The sequence below is a fragment of the Pleurodeles waltl genome, chromosome 12, assembly GCF_031143425.1.
Source record: "Pleurodeles waltl isolate 20211129_DDA chromosome 12, aPleWal1.hap1.20221129, whole genome shotgun sequence".
NCBI classification, from domain to species: domain Eukaryota; kingdom Metazoa; phylum Chordata; class Amphibia; order Caudata; family Salamandridae; genus Pleurodeles; species Pleurodeles waltl.
Window position 1 is genome coordinate 458,589,922 of NC_090451.1, and position 24,085 is coordinate 458,614,006.

At 40.5% G+C, this 24,085-nt stretch overlaps 1 protein-coding gene across 3 annotated transcripts in view; it reads right to left on the reverse strand.

The window, feature by feature from the left end:
* The window catches only part of CDH8 (cadherin 8), a 1,003,344-nt gene that overhangs the window by 819,373 nt on the left and 159,886 nt on the right, over window positions 1-24,085 (reverse strand). The window lies entirely within an intron of this gene.

The following is a 24,085-nucleotide window of genomic DNA, read 5'->3' on the forward strand; positions in this document are numbered from 1 at the left end:
CCCCATCTCATGGGAGGTTCCGATACTGCAGACAATATGCAGATTTTTCATAGGGAATAATTAGGTATGGGCAATCCCTCTACTTACAAATCAAAGACCACATCTCATTAGTATCAATCAAGCCTCTTCGGGCTGTGCCGTACTTTTCAATAAATATGGCTTCCATTTTATCTAGAACAGAAGAGGTAGCATGTTCTTTTAACCCTGACTCAACCACAAATAGGACTGGCCACTCAATATCATCTTCTCTATGATTCTTATTCATATAATGTTCCACAAGAGGGGCCCCTCGCACTCCACATCTGATTTTTGACCTATGTTGTAGAATATGTGATTTCACAGGTTGTACTGTTTGTCCAATGTACGCCAAACAGAGAGGGCATCTTGTGCAGTAGACAAGGTTTCCTGTATTACAATTCGAAAATCTGAGTTGCCTATGTTTTTCCACATTCACTTGTATTGTTTTAGTATTCGCAGTGAAATAACAAGCTGCATAATTATTACATTTGTAATGGCCACACACAGGTGGTAAATTCAGCATTGTCCTAAAAAAAATTCTCCTTTCCATTCAAAGGTGCTAAATGAATGAGGACAACCCTCAAATTCTGTCCTTGTTTAAAAGAAAACAAAGGTTTCAGTATTTCCAGAGGGGTTTATAATAGACCTTACCCTGTTTGCTTACATTATTATATGTAATCACACATGTTAGGGGTACTTCTCTAGTTTGATCTTTCATAACCTGTAATTCCTCACTCGGGATAAACCATGCTCTTTTTCATGCTGCCTTATCCAGTTTTTTTACTCCTCCGTACCTTTCACTTGACCTCTACATTTATGTGTGAGTATTTGGCATTTTACAGCCACTCCCCCATTCCTCCATCACTTATTACTAGTACATTGACCTATGGATGCAGAGATCTCTGCATAGAAAAGATAGAAGAGGCAGGGTGGAGATCTGTCCCAGAAGTTTATGAACTCCATTTTGTAGCAAGTGATTAGTAATTTTGTGATTAGGCCCCAACACCTTGGGGGTAAACTGACCCTGTGCCAGTGTAGACAGTTTTTGGGGCAGTTTGCCATCACACAAGATATACACAAATATGAGGCTGTAAAATGTTGAGAAGGAATCATCTTTTAGTATATCAAAATACAAAGTATTCATTTCGACTTGTCTTTTGAATACTGTTGTAGCCGAAGGCAGAAGGGCTATTAAGCCAATATGACATAGAAGTTACTGAGGATAGAACATTCTAAATAAAAGAGAGAAACAGAAAGACAAACATTGGAATGTCAAAACAGATGTCCTATACCACTCAGTATTAGCCTGAGTGTCTCTATTATCTTCAAAGGATCTCCCAACACTGACATGTACTAATGCAATCTTACACCATGGATTACAAAAATATGTCAGAAAATACTGCCTGAATTCAGGAACATCATAATTTATGTGTGAGACTTATCATGTAATGGAGCCTCCAATAGGCCATGGAGTGCTATCATTATGACAAGCCCAACATTATCACGAGTGGTCATAATTATGACACTGATGCCCACAAAGAATTTCCACGGATGCATTATAGTCATAGTGATTACCAATGAAAGCTTTATAAGGAAAAGGTGATTGTCCCACCAAGGATGACCACAAAAAATCATACATTACCAACTTTATTCGAGAGAAAACACTAGCTCCTTCTGAGCACCATCTTACCAAAAACACTGGTAAACATGCTGTGGAAATTGTTCCCCAGTGGGGTAAGATTGAGCAGTGCGCCAAAGTTGTCGATGCTGGCATCGGGGCCACTCCATGCATATACATTTTCAAAGAAGACTTCAAGTAAACCTAATATTTCATTATGTGAACACTGCCCAACTGCACACCAACGCGTTTTGAATAACACAAGTCTTGACCATGGTAAAAGGAGCAGAGACAGTAGACAGTCAATTGAGTGTAAAGCAGGCAGACCCATGAGACGAACACCGGTGCAAGGTCCATCCTTTCCAGTACTTTCCAGAGGTAGTCCCACCCAAAGGTGTTGAAAGCCTTCTCGATATCAAGCCCAACCACAGCCACCCCTGGGGCCATGCCCGCCATCGTGAGAAGTACGTGGGAAAGTCTCTGCAAATTTATTTGTTCCTCTCCCTGGCATATGTTGAATTGGTCCTCATGAACAAGATGGGTCACTACTCACCCCAGATGCAACGCCAGGGCCTTGGCCAGTATTTTGATGTCAACTCCCAACACAGACAGAAGACCGTATGAACTGGGGTCCATCAGGTCCATGCTCGGTGTTGGGAGCATGAAAATCTGGGCCTCCTACATGGAGTGTGGCAGGAAAACAGGGTCTCCAGTGGAGGGGGCAATAAGAGGCAAGAAAACATTGATAATATTCCACTGGCAGCCCATCCAGGTGCGGGGCCTTGCAGCATGCCATGGAACCAACTGCCTCCTGCATTTTCTTCAAATGGATGTCTTCCTCTAGACCACCACTGTGAGCCTCCACAAAGTGCAGGAGTTCTGAATCTGCAAGGAATCCCTCAAGTACAGCTGGGGTGACTCATGGGCCCCCACCATAAATGTTTGCCAAGTGATTCAGCAGAAACATATGTATGCCGGCCTGAGTGGTTTTCCGTCCAATCAGGGTGTCTCAGTGACCCTTGGTCTGGACTTGCAACAAGGAAGCTACAACTTCTGTAGAGACCAGAAGCCTGTCAAGCCAGCTACATGCCTCGCAGGCAGTGGTATAACAAGTGTATTCTTGCACCCTGGGTGTTTTGAGTGCCACACATCTATATTGTGTAGGCAGTTCATCACTGGGCACAGGGCATACATTATGTGTGGCTTTTTTGTGTGGTCTCAAAGGGTGTCTGTCTAGACCACTATTGGGTACACAATTGAAGTCTCTGTTCAACAGCAGGGGCACACCCACAAATGGGATTGATTTCCTCAATAGCTCCAGATATAAATGTCATCATCCACATTCTTGGCATAGATATTAAACAAGCGTACTTTCACACCATCTAGAAGGCCATGCTCCAGCAGGCACCTTCCATTGGTGTCAGCCTGAAAGTCTTGAATGAGGAATGAAACTTGAGGGGCCACCCAAATAACTACTTCTCAGGCACTGTTAGAGAATGTGGTGGAAAACATCCTATCTCACAATTTATTATGTAATTTGCTATGTCATTGTCCAGTAAATGTGTCTACTGCAGCATTGCTGCATGTACATATGGAATGCTAATTAATGCCTTAGCTCCTTTGCATATAAAGTGGGATTGTGTCTCAATTTTCAACACATGATTGGCAGAAAGCACACACATATTGGCCTTAGAACACAGTTGCCTGTAGCACTTTGAGTGAGCACAGTCTCTGCTACAGATTTGGGCTGTCTGGTGTCTTAAATAGATGAGGAACTGGAATAATACACTTTAGCTACCTTATACAATGCAAAATGGTTGCTTGTCAGAAGTAATTTCAAGGCATGTGTTACTTCTGTCTGGAAATGTAACAACAATTGTTAACATACCAAACGTAAACAACTGAACATAACACAATAACATACAAAAAACAGCACAAAAACAAAATAAAACATAATAGAGCAGCATAAAAACTGCAGTACATCATAATAATATCACACTTGACTAATGCAGCACAAAAACACAGCAGCATAGAAAACAACATAATATATTATCACCACAAATAAATGCTAAACCTCAAATGTGCACCATTATTCTTATCACACATTAACACCCTCAATACACTGTTTGTATGAAAGTAGTAAAAGGTATTTGTAGTAAGCATTGATATAACTTACCACCAAGTACATGAAAAAGCACTTTTCAAAAAATGTCTTGTGATGTTACCCAAAATGTCTGTTTTTGTATAATTGCAAATACACATCCAAGCTTGAGAGTGAAAGGCAAAGAAGTTAGTATTATGAGTTTGGCAGTTGAACCGCCCAAACTGTAATACGGTGATGGAGAGGTGGCCGTCAAACCGGCGGCCTCAACATCATCGTATTAGGATGTTTCTACTGATCTGACCAGCAGAAACATCAAATTACTACGTTCTTGCCAGTCAGCCCGGCAGAAACAGTTTGGTGTCATTGGTCTCCGTCACACACAGCACCCTCGGAATACACACTGTCTGCCATAGCAGGTAGTGGCAATTCTGAGGGGGCTGACAGGGGGCCACTGCACAACCATGTTGTGGGCAGTGCAGGAGTCCCCCTGTGGTCCCAAACTCTGCCTTTCCACCAGCCTTTTGGTTGGAAGAAAGGAAAGTTGTGATCTGGATGGCAAAGCCGAACTCGGCACCGCCGTGGCTGACCGTGACTTTCACCACTGCCAACCAGTTGGGATCCCTGATCCCAGCAGAGGCAGTGGTCTCCTAGTGGAACAACCGCTGGCATCATGATCTGGCAGTCGGACCACCAGAACTGCGGTGGTCAGACCACCACCACGAGTTTGGTGGTCCTAGGACCACCAAACTCATAATGAGGCCCTGTTGACTTGCCCTAGTAAAAGTTTGTCTAGACAAACTATCTTAAATAAAACAAAGAATTGGGACTGTCCAGCTAGAAATGTATATGCATTCAGGTTGCATTAAAAAAGCTAAGAACGTTTATGGAGGGAACATTTTAACCACAAGATATCACCCACCATGTGTTGAATAAGGGTATTTCTCATTTTGATCTTGTCAAAGACCTTCAAGAATGGAAAATTCTTTCCTGGGTCAGAACTGATTTTATTGGTCTTCTGAAGCATTCCCCACTATAATGTCTGGTGTGTTCTATAATGGAAAATATTCAAGTTTATGAACAGAAATATTAATGAGCATTACCTGAGGTGAGTTAAGATCAAAAGTATGAGTACGTTAGAAGAGCTGTTAGTGCTGAAAGATGTGATCATTAAATTTAAAGGTCAGCTTTACTGGCCCTTTGTTATAACATTAGGTGCACTGATGTTTTGCATCTATTTCAGTCTCTCTCTGAGGCTTTTTCTGTCCTTCACTTTTTCTCATTTCATGATGTCTTCATCACTCTCTGTCTTTTATCTGAATAATGCACACTCTCTGACATTCATTTTGTTCCTTGCTACTATTTTCTGTCTAGTTATCTTTGATTCTCCCTCATTTCCTTTTCTTGTACTTTCTGTCACTCAAATAGTGTCAGGTGTAACAGAGCACATTTTTGAGTGACTGCATTTTCTTTTTATAGTTTGTTTATTAAAACATGAATCAAGGTTATACTAACATTTCTTAATAATAAAAAATGAAAAGCAACTTGCAACTTAAAGAAAAAAAATTAATAATATTGGGAGTGTAGTTAGCACATTAAATCAGCCATCTCATTCAATGTAAGCAGAAGTGTAACTATAATCGTGGTAGGCAACGCTCTAATGAATCTTTTAAGGAAGAGAAAGGAATGATGCCAGCATAGGGTAGATATATATCTCAAACAAAAGATAAAAGTAAAGAAAGCTCTCAATTTCACATTTGTCAATAACAAAAGACAACTGACATATCCAGCAATAAGAAGAGGCATGGGTCATTTACATCTGTGGCCAGGATGTAATTGTCTATGATGTGTAAGTGAGTGGTCTAAATGCTGTAGCTTGATCTGGAATCAGACTAGTAGTTGTGCAGGAGATGGGTAGCACTAATGTGATCTTGGAGTTGAAGAAAGGCTGCTTTTGGCAGTGAGCCTGTTCATGCTGTAGCCACAACCCCTGTCATGATGAACAACAAAAGTCACCAAGTCAACCTCTGATTTGCCTTCTGGCAGCCTGGCACAAAATTAGTCTGGCTTAACTTAGAGGCAATGTGCAAAGTATGTATGCAGCACACAAGAAACAATGAAGTGAAAACACAACACAAGAAAAATCCCACAGGAATTTAGAAATATGTAGTAAATTCTGATAAATTATTCGACACCAAAAGGACAAAAATCCAATTAGCAGAACCAGGGTTATACATTTTTAAAGGTTAAGGTAAAAATTTGCACTCAAAAGAGCAAAGCACCAACTGCGGAAATCTTTCGTGGCACAGTGGGTTAAAAAATATGGTCGACCACGAGAGAGTGCGAGTTGGATCCAGTGCATGGATAGGGGCCTGGTCGGCGCTTGCCTCTGAACCTAGAAGAAATTTGAAAGAAAAGTGGTCTGATAAGATAAGGTTCAGTGGGAAAAGGCTACAGGAGTGTCGTCGTTGGGGAGTCACTGTGCAAATTCAAGGTGAAGATTTCTTCATTCAGGCTTAGTCACTTTTTTGGAATTCAAACACCTCCAGTGGGAAGAGGCTGGGAGCTGTAGCTGACAAGAGTTCTTGATACCCCTTTGGTGAAGGACAGCTAACAGGATTTGCTGCTGTGGAGAAGAACGTAGTGGGAGCTGCAGTGAGGTCAAGCTGACCGTGATGCACCTTGGGTGAATAGATAAGCAGGTTGGTCTTAGTCTTTTCACACTTCAAGTCCCAAGTTTTGGCTTTTGGGCACATTTAGCACCACCACCAAGAGTCCAGGACTGGAGGCCACTACTTGGGGGGTTAGGACTCACTCAGGCTAGGTCCTGGTGCAGGTTAATGGTGGTTGGAGCATTTTCTGTCCCTGAGGCTCTGATCAGGAGGCCACCCAACTAACCCTTGGAGTCACTCTGGTAGCCCTAGTTTCAAGTGATGGAAAAGGGATAAAGCAGCAGGGCAGGCTTCTGAGGATTCAAGGCTCAAGGAGGCAAAGCAGTCCTTCTGGGGGAGTACAGCCATCTTGTGGAGTACACAGCGGGCAGTCCTCTGAGAGTCCATCCACAGTTCCAGAAAGTGAATGGAAGAGTGGGTCTGAGGGTCCTATAGGAGACATTTGCGTTGAAATGCTCGAAGTTTCCTGACTCATCTGCTGTGGCACCACACTGGCTGTATAAACAATGCAGGGGTGCAAGTCCTTACTGTGAAGGCAGAGAACAGCCTATTCAGTTGCAAGTAGGGCTGTGCCTACCTCTACCCCCCATCCTGCCAGTTGATGCCTGACCCAGGCACACGTAATCACTCTATTGGGTGGCTGTCTGTGGGGAGTAAACATGGTCCAACTGACATCTACACCCAGTCATGTGACTCAGTAACAGGCTGCAGGCACCAAATAATTAGCGCAGGAAAATGCTAACCTTCTAAAAGTGGCATTTTCAAAATTGTAACTCAATATTTGAATGTACCATTTAATACTAGCTTGCATACTGCCCAAGTCCTGGTAGAGACAAATAAACATGGGCCAAACACTTTCGCAAATATACCTCAGTTTCCTCTTTTGACAAATCTAAGCATAAACAATGCTAAAAAAGGTGCAATGGTTTGGAAATGTAATAACTTTAAAGGAGCTCTGTCAAGAATTGCAGAACATATGGTCAAAACGGTGTTGAACCTATAAATATCAAAATATGTTAATTAATTTTCACTAGCATGTCACAGGTCAACGTACCTGTAATCAGGAAATAATTTACCTTGATTTTTAATTAAAAAAATGAAAGTATTAACCATGGTCCCATACTGAAGTGGTGAGATACCATTTCACAGTTAGAATATTGTCTGACATGAAAGTCCTAAATATATATATTTCACTAGAGTTAATAATAGAAAATCTACAGCTAATGTGGTGATATTTTTGCAAATGATGTATAGGATAGAATCTTTATGTCAGCGCACATTTCTGACTCAAATGTTCTGACAGACCATCATTTAAACAAACTATCCGAGTTATCATGCCATCACAATTGTTGAAAACTAGGGTCTCAGACAAATCGGCAGGGCAGGGACTAGGTTACTAGACAGTAAAGACATGAGCAAATAAGAAAATATACATTTCCATAGTGCTTTGTTTCTATGTGATTATGAGCCCTTGAAAACTAGACCCTCACCCAGGTTGAGGTCAGCTAGACTTGGACTCCAAATTTATGCTTGTTTGCACTTTAGGTTTTTTGATGATGAAAAAATACTTCTTATTTTCTTCTTAGCCAATTACCTAACTGGCTTTAGTGCACAACGGTGTGGTTGAGAGCTGAAGAGCCCTTCGGATAATCATATCAGAGAAACATACTGTGAAAACAGAGTTGCAAGACAAAAGCCTTGCAGTTAGAAGAGCCATGCCTTACAGTTTTGGAGCTAAAGAGGATTATCAAAGTGGTAAAAGGTGAAGTGTTCCACAATTATGGTAACCAGCCCGAGTAGGCTGATAGCAATGAGGGAAAACTTGAACGTTTTGCAAAAGATTTAAAACAAAAGTTTAACCAATGGACTGGATGTGGACACTCACTAATGTGAGACTTTGTAAACAGACACTAAATCCAGTGGCCCAGTCATCTATGATTCAAGAACTACACGAAGCATCAGCATCCTTACAGGATTCTCAAAATATGGCAAGAGGACCTCACCTTTGGAATGAATTGCAATATTTTTTTAATCATTCTTAATTGTTTTACTATATAAGAAACAAGACTAACTCAACAGTTCGACCTTACATATTCAAAGAAGCATCAAGCTGATACCAAAGAGCACAAAATGTCAAATACAAGGGTATGGGAACAGATAGGTGCAGATGGCACAGCTGATGATACACAACTAGGTTGTCATTGCTATCAAAAGCATTTTTGTGGTTGAAAAAGGACTGATTCACAAAATTGGGCCATTTTTCTACCATAAAAATGCTATTTCTTAAGTACAAAGCACAAATTGCGGTTTGGTAACTTGTTATAGAATCTCAATTTGTGTTTAACAATTTGGTATTTGGAAGGGGTGAGTTTAGGGTGTCCCATCCAAATAGCGAATTGCAGCCCTATGTATGATTTTTTTGCAACCAAATTATGGTTCTCAAAGCATTAATTTTTTACTGACACCTCAAAGGTGGTGGTGACCTTTCGCAAATCTGGAGGGGTCCCAATGTGAATGTTGAAACACACATTTTTTAAGAGTAGGCAGTGGTCTCTTGGATCACTGTCTGCTCTTAAAAAATTAAATGTAAACATTTTTTTTTTTTTGAAGCATTCTGTTTTCCTTAAAGGAAGGCATGCTGCCTTTAAAAAATAGCTTTTTTAAAAAGCTGTCACAGACATGATGGTCTGCTGCCCCCAGTAAGCCACCATTCCTGTGATGGCTGCAACTCCTAATGGTTCATAAACTCCGACCTACCTCATTATTATTCATGAGGTGGGTTGATATTCAACACACTAGGAGTCACCATTTTAGGCTTGCACATTTTCGTACAGTAGGAATTGTGATTTCCCAATGACGATTCAGTAACAACAGGCATGAATCAGGCTCAAGATCGCTATCTACATTTCCACTGTTGACATAAGAACCAGCTACCACATGGTCCTGCATACTACTATCAGCGGAACATACAATGCTCATAGAATAGCTATGATTTTCATATACCAAGCCCCCTTCTTGAGAGATAGTGGGTGACAATGCTTGTTGTATTTTTTGTTGAGGAGTTTTTTTAAGTGTTCATTTTGATTTTAGAAAATGCTTTATACAAAAATGGTTACATATTTAAATATTGCTCCTGCTACATATCTAATCCTTTGGCATCAGTCAAAGCCATCACATAAGATGACCAAATGCTTCAAACACTTCCTAACAGATATTGTTCTTGGTAGCCTGACATCCCTGGCACCATTGCAATCCTGCAACACTGATGGTGAGACCCAAAAACCTTCTACTACCATGCCCTGCAAGTGTCAGCAGATTCTCACTGTGAAGTCGAACTCATTAGTGTGTACCATTACCATTTTTTGACATTTTTTAGTACACTGTCTTGCCTGTGGAAGTGTGTTCTCTAGAGCAATTGCTTTTGATCAAGTACTGAAAACAAGTTTTAAGACCATAAAAATAATGACAGAATTTTATCTGTCTGACGAACAGATAAAAATTAAAACGCCTGTCCTATTGTTGAAATTGAGACAATGTCATACTCCCTAAAGAAGAACTTTCATGAATTGATGAAAAATGGTGAGTGTTAGTTATGGTGTTCCCACCACTCTTAATGTTGAGTAAGTATACATTTCTACCAAGAAAGGTCAAGGTCAGAGTCAGGAGACTGCACAAGAGCTCTGAGATCCCCTAATCCATTCCTCCAGATATTATGGTAAAATATTTCTACAAACCCCTTTGGTGTTACACTGATCAGTGTCGGATTTTGTGATTTGACAGCATCATTCAGAAGAAAACGATGATTTGGTAATCTGCTCCAACAGACCATGTTGCTAAATTGTGGCTGCTGCCAGCTCAAAACAATACGGCTTCAAGACATTTTGTGTTTTTTCAAGCTCTTCAGCTAGATTTGCATTTGTGGTGACTTTAAAGTATCCAGTCATCTTCCAATCAATTTGTAATTAGTAAATAACTCTTCCATTCAGGTACCATTATCAATGGAAGTTACTGAAGAAGAAAGATATGTTCATCCAAGCGTCCCGCATCTTGCTTGGCAATATAGCTATACTTACTCTCATCTGAACCTCTAGTGTCACCTCAAATATTTGACACCACAATCACCAGCCAAACCCATCTGACTCAAGAAATTGACTTTCACTGACGCATCTGCCCGGTACAAACAATAGTAAACTGTGCTCCAGAAATTCCTCTGAATGCAGGTATATGGATGTGCCTAAACCTATGCCTCATGCAGGGCTGGTCAGTCCAGAGTGCTGAAAGGCCCTAGATACTGCTATTGGAATAAAGACAATTTTTAACAATTTTAAACTTATTCACTTTCACTGTTTCCTTGATTATACATTTATTGTTTGGCCCAAAAACCTAACTCCTACTGGAGTGTTAGGTTATGTTTTGGTTTAAGTACTCCTAATTTAACTAATGAACCTTCACTGATAGCAGGTTAATAAATCTATGCTCGTTTTGCCTCAACATTTATCTGATTTTGTTCTGTTGTTACTTGCACACACCATCTCCCTTTGCAGTGAGCTATGTTCAATGTTGAGCCAAGTAAACTTTGGAGACCATTCGGCTCAGCATAGCCTGTACATAGCTGGACATACGTGCTTGTGAAGCTTCGGGAGAGCACACTAACACTTCTGTTGTGAATGCCCTGGTAAAGTGCCATATATATTTAAACCTGAGGATAACAGACACACATCCAGTGCTTAATTTGAACCGGTGCTTGATGGTTGGTGCCACCAGTGTTCATTTTTCCGGATTAGCACTTATTTTTCCACATCAGAAATTTACCAAGAGCAAAAGAGGTAAAACTACCCAAAGCTAAAAGGAGGAAGAGAAATACAGGCAAACTGTCACAAAGGGAGAAAGTAGTGATCTGAAAGGAGCAGAGAGTGTCTGCTGGTGGATTAAAGAATCATGATGTGTATTTAGGACTAGGCAGCTTTGGTATTTAGCGCTGACCTTTAATTGGACATCTAATTGCACCACTTCTGGTTTCCGAGCAGAGCTTTGAGCACTGGCTCTGATTCTTTTACTAATTCAGCACTGCACACTCTTTGAATCACTTGAATATGTGGTCTTGAACATCGAACTCGTATTTCTCTCCATATCAGTACTGACTGACGTTTCAAAACTTTAAAGCAAACTAAACTGGTTTACTTGCAGACTCATGTGTTCAGCTTCTAAAACTGACAATAAAATATGATTTTCCAAACCTATAATAAGAGAATGCACTGAAAGAATTTTTAGCGAGCTATTCCCCGATGCAGATTTTCATGTATGCTGCAGCCAAAATAATTACTCGCGTTTTGGAAGCATTCCGTACATTTGGCATAGAGGCCACTAAAGAAAATGAAGAGTTGTATTGTGCAGGTATTATGGCTCACAAGTCAGGCTTCCTGGCAGAACCGGATATGAAAGCTTGTTCACCGATAGGGCTCATTACGCCTGCATCAAACCAGTACTGTGAAATCCTTTCTTTTTATGAGCAATGAGATTCACCAAGGGAGCTCCATTGTTGCATGAAAAGGACAGAAACGTGAGCACTGAAATCAAAATGCTGAGTACTAATCCTGGCTGCATACAAGTGAGGAAAATGCCAGATTAATTTACTCATCGTAACGTATTTCCATGTATACAGTAGCACAAAAAGGAAATATCAAAACATAGTTATACCAAATATAAACTAACATATAACATGATTTTTGATCTTAAGTATTATTTAATCCTATTGTAAATGCAAGTTTAAATTGAGCAGTTAGTTCCATTATTATTACCAATTAAATTCTAATACACATATACTTTTCTTTTTTTTAATTTAGGGATATATTGTTTCCTTCAGATAACTTGCATTACTAAGTAAATTGCTCTAGACACAAACACCCCCCAAGTGAGGAAGCATGATCTTCTGAAGCCACATATGTAAATTTAAGTTCAGTAACTTTGACTATTCCAGAGCACCACCAAGGCCCTGACTATTCCAGATCACTACCAATGGCCTGATTATGAGCTGAGTTGCTATTTATCATACCTGATAAATAATGATACTGATGGTATGCTAGTTATCAGGCGTGATGACTAACATAATATTTTGAGTTGGTGGTAAATAACATATGGATTTTGGTGTTTAATGCACCAAAATCTGCATGATACAGTAAATAATGTATGCTTTCCCTCCCATTAAATTTTGACAGATTTGACTTGCCGAAATTCAATGAAGGTTGAGGTATTTAATGTGACCAATTATTATTGGCTATGTTAAATAACACAGCTGCCCAATAATGTCAGGGATAGGATCTGTACTGGAACCTTTGTCCAGATTTTGTGACTTTTTCCTACAAAAATCCATTGTCTAACAGACATCCAATTTTCTCAAGGACAGTAAAGACATCTTGGTACTATTAGACCACATTAATGCTAGTGGGACCACTGATGTATTGATTTGTCTGGCTGTTGAGGCATTATACACTGAGATACCACATGATGCCACTTTAGAAGCAGCTGAGGAGATCCTTTCTTCAAATACATGGCCTTACAAGACTCCTTTAAGCTTTGTCTTAGAATGTGCCAGTCTTGCTCTGAAAGTTTCTTTCAATTTGAAGATGACCTATATCATCAGATACAAGGGTCTTCCATGGGTAGCACCTTTGCTCCCAGTCTGGCTTGTCTCTACATGTACACTTTTGAAGAATGCCATATTCTAGAACCTACACAACCCTTCTTTTCCAACATCTGACTATGATGAAGATATATAGCTGATATTCTGATCATATGGAATGGTGAAATGGATGAGGCGAGTAGATTTGTGAACTGGATAAATACACTAGACCAACATCTACGATTCAGCACCATCGCTTCCGATAAGGAAGTAGCATTTTTGGACTTACAAATTATATTAAAAGATGGAATTCTTCAATCTTCTATCTTTCATAAACAGACTGACAAGAACAGCTTACTATTATTTGACAGCCATCACCCCAAATCCTCGAGGACCAACTTATCATTTGGTCAATTTCTGAGACTGAGGTGTAATTGTAGTGACATCACTGATTTCCACACACATTCTGTTATGCTCAGCCAGAAATTAAAAGATCAACATTACCCCCCTCGGGTTGTTGCGCAGGCTTAAAAAAGAGCCCGTAATATCCAGAGAGAGGTTTTATTGACAGATTCTACAGAGAGACAACAGACGAGGCTAACTTGTGTGACTACCTTTACACCCTTAAGCAACATTGTAAAAAAGATAATTAATAAGAAATGGCTGATATTGACTAGCTCTGGGGAATCTTTAGATAACCCTCTATTTGCTTTTAAGAGGACACAAAACATTAGGGACCAAATAGTCCATACTAGGCCTAGACTAAAAGGGACTGTGGATACCACTATGCATGAAGCATGTCACCAATAGGTAAGTGAGGGCACTTGTTCCTGAATTAGGTTACCCAAAGGGACTGTTCTTGATCTTGCCTGTATTAGGGGTAGATCTATATTGTCTCATTCTGTTTGGAACTTTGCTTCCTAATTTTCAATGTAAAATGATGATGCTACAGCACCTCTTGTGGTACTTTGCTATGATCCCAGTTTCCTTTACTGGGTGATTCTTCTGAGAACTGGGTGGACTTCTGGCAGAAGGGCACTGTTAGACCTGTCATCCTTGATGCATTCTTTCCCCGAACATTTGTTTTTCACACCTCCTGTTTTCTGGATTCATTTTTGTTGGCTTTATGACTTTACCCCTGGTAACCAGTGTTAAAGTGCTTGCCCTTTCTCCATAAAACATGTCAAAATTATCTTGCACCCAATTGGCAAATTGAATTTACTTGTAAGTCCCAAGTAAAGTGGTACTACATGTACCAAGGGCTTGTAGATTAAATGCTATTAGTTAGCCTGCAGCACTCAATGTTCCACCCACTAAAGTAGCATTTTACTGCAGACTGTAGTGCAGTTTTAAACTGCCACTTTGACCTGGTAAAGTAAACCTTTTGCCAGGCCTATACCTTCCCATTTAAAACATAAAAGTAACCCCTAAATTAGGACCTAAAGAGCCCAAGTGGAAGTGTACAGGTGTTTAAAAAGTAAGGTGTATGTTTTTAACTTTTATATGTTTTGCTAATGAAAAAGTCCTACATTCGTTTTTCACTATCTCTCTCAGAGGATAACATTGTTACTTTAGAACATTTATGAAGTGCTAACTTTAGATTGAGAGCAAATTGAGGTGTGCTGTTTACACTCAAATACCCTGTAATTTAATATTCTCTTTTAGGGTGAAGTTGGATTTTAAGTTGCCATTCTGGAAAGGCCACTTTTGGAAAGTTTGCATTTTCTTAGCCCAACCATTTATGCCTTTTGCCAATGTCATGGGTCATACCACTGTGATAGGCTCTGCTGCTGGGGCTTATGTATCGCTTCCAGACAGTAATAAAAAGGGAGCTTGGCTGTGGACAGGATAGGCCATCCTGGCAGGATGACTGGGGAGGAACTGTACCCAGCCCCACTTATACTTCAAATGGCTATGCCTCCTGCACATACAAAGTAATCTGACATCAGACCTGAACTACCTTTTGTCACCCCTTGTTGGAAGCGTTGGAAATGATCCTTTCTGCAGGGTCATCCCCAGACTTTTTGCCTTCCTCATCCTTGTTTTCTGACATTGGTTTTGTTGGCATTAGAATGCTGTGCACTTTACCACTGGAAACCAGTGCTAAAGAGCCTGTGCTCTCTCCTTAAAATATGGTAACATTGGCTTATCGGCAATTGCAATTTTTAATTTACTTGTATGTCCCTAGTATAGTGCACTATATGGGCCTACGGCCTGTAAATCAAATGCTACTAGTGGGCCTGCAGCACTAAGTGTGCCACCCACTACAGTAGCCTTTCAAACATGTCTCAGGCCTGCCAGTGCAGAGCCTGTATATGCAGTTTTAAACTGCCAATTCGACCTGGCATGTGCACCCACTAGCCAGGTCCCGAATCTCTGTTTTCAATACATGTATGGCACCCCTGAGGTAGGACCTAGTTAGCACCAAGGGCATGGTGCAGTGTAAGTAAAAAGTTGGACATATACCTTTAAGTTTATCATTTCCTGGTAGTGAAAAGATAGAATATGGAGTTTGGTGTTTTCAAACTCAAAAATTAAAATCACAACTTATGGTGAAGTCAGATTTTAAATTGTAAATCTGAAAATGCCACTTTTAGAAAGTTGGCATTTACTTACTTTTACCTTTCTATGCCTCTGCCTGGCTAGGAATACCTGTCTTGGGTAGATGACGGCTGGGCTTTGTGCATTACCTCTAGACAGTCACACATAAAGGGAACTTGGGTGTGACATTTGCATACTGATGGCCATCATCCGGCTCATTTGTGTTCCTGAGCTAGATGGGAAGGAGGAGCTGACACTTACACCTGAACAGGGCTGTGCCTCTCTTCACACAAAGGGTTGCATAACCCCCTGTTAAGTGTCTATACCAGGGAAGGAACGGCAGGTACCTTGTTTACTTCAAAGGAATGCCTGGACATTTCTCCCACCTTCCAGAACCAGGGCACAAAAATATAAATACTGGACCCCAAACACCACCAAATCAGAACACTATTGGAACCAAGGACACTCTGCCAGGAAGAAGGACTGCTGTGCTGCCAGGAAGGACTACCACTATGCAACTGCATTGCTGTGTTGGCCTACTGCTTGCTGCGTGCTGTGCTTTTAGAGGTCCTGCCACTTTGCTTCTTGCTTTGCTGTGTTGGCTTGCTGTCTGCTACCTCTTGCCTCTAGTGAGAATGACTGGACTTTTTCCCTACATCCTTGAACCTGGGATTCTCCAAGGGCTTATTGGCTTGCCCCCTGATCCTGCAGTCCCAGGGACATCAAATACTGCATCCAACTCTCCTGGTGCTGCTGGACTCTGCCATCTGCGATTCATACTCTTGCCTAAATAGCCCCTCTCCAGTCCTGGTCCTCAGACGTGGGTTCTGCAGCTGTCTACTGCAAAAATGAATGCATCTCCCAGAGTGCATGTAAAAGTTCACTGCAACACTCCTTCAACACCAGCGCATAGGCTGCTTGATAACATCAGATCCACAGCCTGCACGGCTTGATGATGATGCTTGGTGCAGCTCGATGAGGACGCATTACATTCACTTCAGCAGAGCCCGATGACGAGATAGTGACCCGACTGCTTGGGAAATTTCGGTCCACTGTGCCCTTGACATCAACACAGTGCTTTATCAAAGATACTGTTTCAGGGTACCCTGCGTCAGTTCTGTAGCCGTCCTGCCCTCCATCCCAGTCGGCCTGGAGTAACCTTTTGACCGCTAGTGACCTCTAAGAACATTTTTCACATTTAATCTTTTAAAAATCATACCTTGACTTCAGCGTATTAGATTTGTGTTGTTTTGTTCTTGTTTTACTCAAACAAATATTATTTATTTTTCTAACCCGGTGTGACATCTTTTTGTGGTGTCTTTCACTGTGTTACTGTATTTTAAAGGTTGCACAAATACTTTACACATTGTTTGAAGTTAAGCCTGAATGCTCGGCACCAAGCTTCCAGAGGGTGAGCACAGATTAATTTAGGTTGTGTACCAGACTTACCCTGACTAGAATTGTGGTCCCTACTTGGACAGGGTGCATGCCTCTGCCAACTAGAGACCCAATTTCTAACATCCCCAAACAGTATGGAGCTTTGAAAGCGTAAGGAGAAGAACTTTCCTGAACTGGATGTGGAGATAGGACAAGGAATCAATCATCATAAAGCCTGGCACTGGGTATAAATATTGGACCTCAAGAGCCACTCTTCAGAACACTCCGGTATCTGTGGAAGTTACAGAAGAAGGACTGCAATACTGCCACAGGACTTCCCTGCTGCTTGAAAGACTGCCTTGCTGTCTGAGAAGTGAGATTTGACCTGCTTGTTTTCATCCTAGGCTTAATGAAGAGACTGCAGTGGTCAGTTGGCTGACCTTTCTTGTGAGCTACAAGTACGTAATAAGCTTCAGAGGCTCCCTGCAACTGCCAGATGACCTTCTACAACTTGACCTGCCTGGAACTGAAGCTGGACCTCCCTGAGTCCTACTGCCTTCTGCTAGATTGAATCACTAATACCTAAGAGGTGTGTCCCAAGGTCATGGACTGTTGGGTGGCATCAGAGTGTACTCCTCAAGAAAAGATGAAATTATTGAAGTTTGGACTCCTCATGGCCCCCTCCAATGTGAACAAAGCTCTTCACACTAGACTTTGAAGATTACGCTTCAGTGAGACAAACCTGGTCCCTAAATGAAACCAGCTCTCCAATGACATCATCCTGAGCTGTATCGTCCCCTAGTCTAGCAGTACCAGATGACAGTGAAACTTGAGAACCAAATATCTTTGGTTCTACAGAGTGGATTTTCATCATTCTGTGATACTTTTACATATTAAAATTGGCTCTATTTTTCTAAATTGATTTGGTATTTTTCTTGTGTTGTGCTTTCACTCTATTACTGACTGTGTGTGGCATAAATCGTTTACACATTTATTCAAAGTTAAGCCTGACTGCTTTAGTACCACGCTGCCAAAGGGTTAAGCACAGGTTAATTTTGTGATTTTTGCGGTTTACCCAGAAACAGATTGTGGAAGTTGGGCTTTCGCCCCTATCACTATCAACCAATAGCCCAAATTGTTATAGTCAGTGTCTAGTTTTCATCCAGGTAACAGAACTCTGACGTGCCTCTGAGGTGTGGGCACACACAGAGGGGGATTTGGGGAACAGGACATGCTGAAGCTGTCCATGGAGATTGAGGAAGTGGCAGAGGCATGTAGCTGTAGCCACTTGTGGACCCATCTTGGGAGCTTCCGGGTTCCAGTCCACATATATATTCCCTCTTATTGCTTTTCAGCTAGATTTTCTTCTACAAGAAAGCTGGGAGGTGTCATTGGCAAATAGCGATATTGAATGCACTGTTAGTGACACTTCCCAGCAGCTATTCAAGCAGCTTCATAATGTTTTATTAGTCAACATTTTAGTGCTGTATTGAGGCACTGCATTCTTTATTTTAGGCACCTAGGACCTCTTATAGAGTCCATTCATGAATTTATTCTGTGAAATAACTAATTCTAGTTGGTAATGGATAGACAAACTGAGTGTGGCCATTGTTATTTGGCTCAATTTGAAACAATACAGGGGGGCATTGATGTCCATTAGTATGCCCATAAATAAATACACTATGTAATTCTAAAAGCATTCCTTATGTAGGACCTTGATCCATGATTTGTGGAAGGGGGGGGGTCAATGACATCTGGTATTGGGCCCATTTAGGCATTTTAATGCTATAGTTGGGCCATTCATGCTCCATTTTGGGCACCTGAGACCTCATAGAGAGTTTATCCGTGAATGCACTCTGTAAAATAACTAATGTTAATTTGACACTGGTACACAAACTGAGTGTGACCATTGGTATTATGCCTATTTTGCATGCAATACAGGGGGCACTTGAATTAACGTCCAGTACTATGCCCATGGATAAATGCACAATAACACTGTTCCGCAGTGGGGCGCCATTGGCATGTGGGATTAGCCCATTTAGGCATGCAGTCTTGCATCAATTTGGGTAACGGTAGCATCCTTACAGCAAACTACACACAATAAAATAATATAGATCTGTTGAAATTACCAGTGCTTTTTAATTCAGGCATTCCGTAGAAGGGCCTGCTGAAAAATCCCTGTGCATGTTTGTTTTATTGAGGACACCTTCCTTCGTACTCATTAATTGTGTTGAAACATAGAGGGCATCCAAAAGTATCAGCGAGCAATGCTGGTAAAACTGTTCCACTTCCATTATCTGATTGCATTTGCCTTCCTTGAGAAAAGCGCTCTTTAATCATCATCAAGCATTTAGTAATTTGCAATTACAGACCTGCCATTCTGCTCACATGAAAAACAAATGGCGTGCTCATGTATTCAGCCTGACTCTCCACCTCTGATTAAGCAGGTGCTGTTTAATACAAGCAGCAACTAATTTTAATTACAAATATATTAGCGATAAAAAATGCAAGATCATTCTAGAAGTATCATTAAGCTATAGCTAATCCAGGTGTTAAAGGTTCACTTGAGTCTTAAAATAAATATTATCACAATCTAAGAGAAGTGAAGGTTAAAGAATAAAAAAGTCCATGCTTCCGAGCGTTTTGAAAGATATTTTACTGACCAAAAGCAAGAATAATAATGAACATATAGAGATGTACCGGGTCAACTGTTATTTTTATTCTAATATTACATGTTTTGTTTTAATTCTTCCAAAAGTTTTTTTCTGCACCTAGTAGTGATTTTATTTAATTCTCTGGTTTCCTCAAAAATATAAACCATTACAATTCCCAACTTACAATGATGTGTAGAAATCATGTGTCATTTCCCAGACAGAAACTGCTCATGAACTCACACGTCAATGATGATATCAATTATCGTAAACATACCGTTATCATTTTTTTTACATTTTGTAGACAGTTCCATGTCCCTTTTAAACTAGCGTTGACTTTAAACAGCAAATTCGGGGTACAGAGGCCAGGCCAGGCCAAGCACCCAGCTCCCAGCTCCACACCCACAAGATTAAATGCCATACAGCTTATGCTCTCATAAGAGAGCCTGGCCTACTATCAGACTCTGCAATCCTGCTCTATCTTGCATCGATCCTCTTTACATCAAATACAGATGCACATGGCATGCAGCGTTGCACATAAAGCATGGGGTGAAAGTCTGGTCCACAGGTAAAGTCCTCCATCTTGACCTGTTACCTTTAAACCATCTTAGTATTAGCAGAAGTAGTGGTGGATGGTGTGAAGAAATTCAAGACTGACAAAATATATCAAGCTGATTGTATAGGTGTTATTTTAAGTGGTTTACCAGTATACTGGAACAAGGGTTACATCAGTTCAGACATAGCATGGTCCAAAAGAGAGTTGACCAACTGGCAAGAGAATTTAAGCTGCATCTGTTTGGAATCAAGACTGAGCGTGCCATGGGCATTTCAGTGGGGGGGACATGATAATGCATGCAGCTGGCAAAGATGTGCTTCCTTTCAAACATGTGTTTAATTACTTTCAATGGAGGAGTTCACAGTTGACTAGGTTTATCCTTATCATTCACCTGTGATTCCATCGAGAAGATATCAAAATGTGCTTCTAGCAACCAGCTGTTAATTGATCTGGCTCAATATATGGTGAGTGCCAAAATTAAATTAGGCATCCAGATGTGAAATCAGCTTGTAAAATAATGAATTCCCAGGATATACAACTAATGTAGCAGAAACTTTAGTACTGTCTCTTATGTCACAGTGATCATCTATACGTGAGAGTGTATGCATTTTGTTAATCAAAGCACTAATAGGTAAAGTGGTGCACTGACTATCCATATTAACATGCATCCACTGTAGGTTGGCCATTAAGATGCATGTGGTATAGCCATTAAAGTTCATGTATAATCAATTACTTCGGCATTATGCTACAAGTCATGATGAAAACTAGAAGTGTGCCCTAAAAGGATAATAGATTACATGAGAAAAGTATTTTAAAAATGATGTGCAAATGTTGAAAATGCACTAATACATTACAGCTACATGAAAGAGTTAACAGAATCCTTTTTATTTTGATTTTATTGCAACATGATCAAATATGGTAGCTTCTTAATATTGGGTTTATGATTTAGAATGCTAAATGTGTTTTAAATGTGTTTTAAATGTGTAAATTAAGTTTATTCTTTAATTCATTTGCATTAGCCTAAGTGAGGCCTGCAAGGTCCTGCTTCATGATTGTGCAGAAATGGTTCAGTCATTCTTGCTAACGTGAACCTTTCTTTCAAACTTGATTCTCATGAGAAAGCTAGCTTAGTATTAGATATTCTATTGTTTTACACATAACAAACTTGGAAACCTGGCCTTGAGCTCAGTACATTTGGAACTGTGGAACCGGTAACATATATATTTGTTCCAACTTGCATGGATTAGCCCAGATGGAATATTTTCTACCTGTTGGTAAAGAGAACTATTGGCGATGTTGCATGATCGATTTCTATTGGACATTTTCAACTATTTGCTGACCCCTTGGTCTCTGAGAGGTATTGTCCTCTCTTCCCTTGCCCCTTTTAAATGCTTTGTTGAGACTTAGCGATTTTTTTCCCTGACTCAGAGAGTAAAACTCTTGACTGAGCTTCTGAAATTCTGATGCCTCCCCTATCTACTTACTTTTTGCCCACTTTAGTAATTAACCCGCTACCCCAGATTTTCTTTTACCAAATTCTTTTTGTCAGTTTTGTGTTTTTGCCTTTTTGCCCGCATGTCTTTAGCCCAGCACATGATCATCGTTGATAGGCTAAACTATAGGGTTCCCTCTGCCCATATTAGCAAAACTTAGAGGACTTTAAATTGCCTTGATGCTTGGGAAGACTGAACAGCTTTTGTTTTCTGTTCATCAGGTGATGTTTGTATTGTTTTTGTTGAATTCTTAGTTCTGCTAATGTTAGTTTGCTTGAATCTTTTTAATCGCCTTGGTAAGCCCTTGGTGATCCTGTATCTTTATAATTGTGTCTTAAGAACTGTCTACATGTCTTTAAGTTTGAGCTTGTAATAAACCACCTAACTAAGTTTTACTGGTGTGGCCACAGTGGCCACCCTGTGATATTTGCTGTGAAATCTAATAACTTTTCCTCCACACCCTTATGCTGGGCCAAATATTTAATTGACTCTGTTTAAAACATTATCCTGTGAAGGAGAAATTCTACAGCACAACTAAGAGAAACGTCCATGTTTTGAACCATGGAAATACCTTGCAACTCTTTACGGTCCGCCAGAATATAAATCACCTTGATTCTAAAAATAAATCCATTATTTAATTGAAGGCTGTCTAAGGAGGAGACCAAAGTTGACCCACCTTTGTTACTTGGTCTGCCCCAGCTATCACAGAATATATCTTAGCGAGAAGAGATGTTTTTGCAGACTGAAGTAAATATTTCTTTCCAGAATTACCCCTTCTTTATTGAGCCAAACACTTAAAAATGGCAAGGGAACTTGAAGAAAATGGAATGTACAGCAACCATGAAAAACATATGTTTTTAAGGAGACACCTGTTCCAGAATTACATACTAAGCTCAGTTGCCAAGGAGTCAGAAAAAAAAGAAGATAGAGCTACATTGAGGAGCTTGCCTCCTATACCCCATGAAAAGATTGGGGATGAATTATTTCCACCTATGTTTCTCACAACAGTATGTCACTCTAACCTACTAGATGTTGGAACAGATGCCTTCTAGGCAAGTCGGATGTGCCAACTTTGAAAATCTTCTCTCAGAATGTGACAGTAATAAATATTTAAAGAATGATGGGGAGGTGCTGGTTTTCATCCCAAAATATGACGTTATGCTTTCAACAAACATGAGTCCTCAATGATGTGCCTCTCCAAAGTTTCAGCAATTTTAATATACCCGCTTTGGAATTTGCTGCAAAAGGCTGAACAATGGGGTAATTAGCAACATTTGTGGGTTGTGTTATTTATAACAGGGCAGTGCAGCTAAATTACAGCTTGATAGCCCCTTTTTTGTTTCTTGGAGTGATGGCTGGCTGTGAAACACAACCATGTCTAATGTTACTGAATGTGTACAGTAATCAAGCCAGTAAGAGTGCGGAGGTGTTAGTTAGGTGATTAGCGAATCTTTCAGCCAAGAGACAAGCATACTGAAGTGGTGCTTATAACTACTGGAGATTTAAATTTAAATTTGACAGAATCTTCCTTAAACACATACTGATTCCACTTCCTTAAACACATACTGATTCCATTGGCGGCAGGACTTACACTGGGGAATGTCAGTAAGTTCTATTGCTTAGTGCAATCCTTTTTGAACTCCCTGGATGTATATGGGATACAGGTGTTATACTGGAGTTTCAAAATTAATGGCCAGATGTAAGGATTGCGACTCGCAAATTGCGAGTCGGAGTGACTCGCAATTTGCGAGTCGCAATCCCATATGCAGGATGGTGTCCCTGACACCATCTGCAAATCGCAAGAGGGTCGCAAAGACCCACCTCATTAATATTAATGCGGTGGGTCGCAATTTGCGACCAATTGCGATTCCCTGCACTCACAGGGATGGTGGCCTGCTGGAGACCGCAGACCACCATGTCTGTGTCTGCTTTTTTAATAAAGCAGCTGTTTTGTGTTTTATTGCAGCCCGTTTTCCTTAAAGGAAAACGATTTGCAATACACTTGGGAAAATGAAACCATTTGGTTTCATTTTTTCAGAGTAGGCAGTGGTCCATACCACTTCCTATTTGCGAGTCGCATTCCCATTTTGCAAGTCTGTACCGACTCGCAAAATGGCAATGTGCATCACAATGCGCGTTTTGCATGGTGGCGCAAACTGCGAATTTCACAGTTTGCACCATGCAAAACGTTTCCTACATCTGGCCCTATATTCCTAATGTCGAACAGTATTTCTGGATTACTTTTTTTGTATATCAAATTGCTTTCAATGTTCTTGACATGAGTATCTCCTGGAGGCTGGACAACAATACCAGCCCTTAATAGTGATGTTAAACGCACTAGTGCGAATTTCCCTCTTATGATGTTAAGTGCAAGGGGAGAGAACGAGCATCTGAAGAGGTAAGAGGTTCATTTCTATGATGCTGCTGAGCTCTATGTTG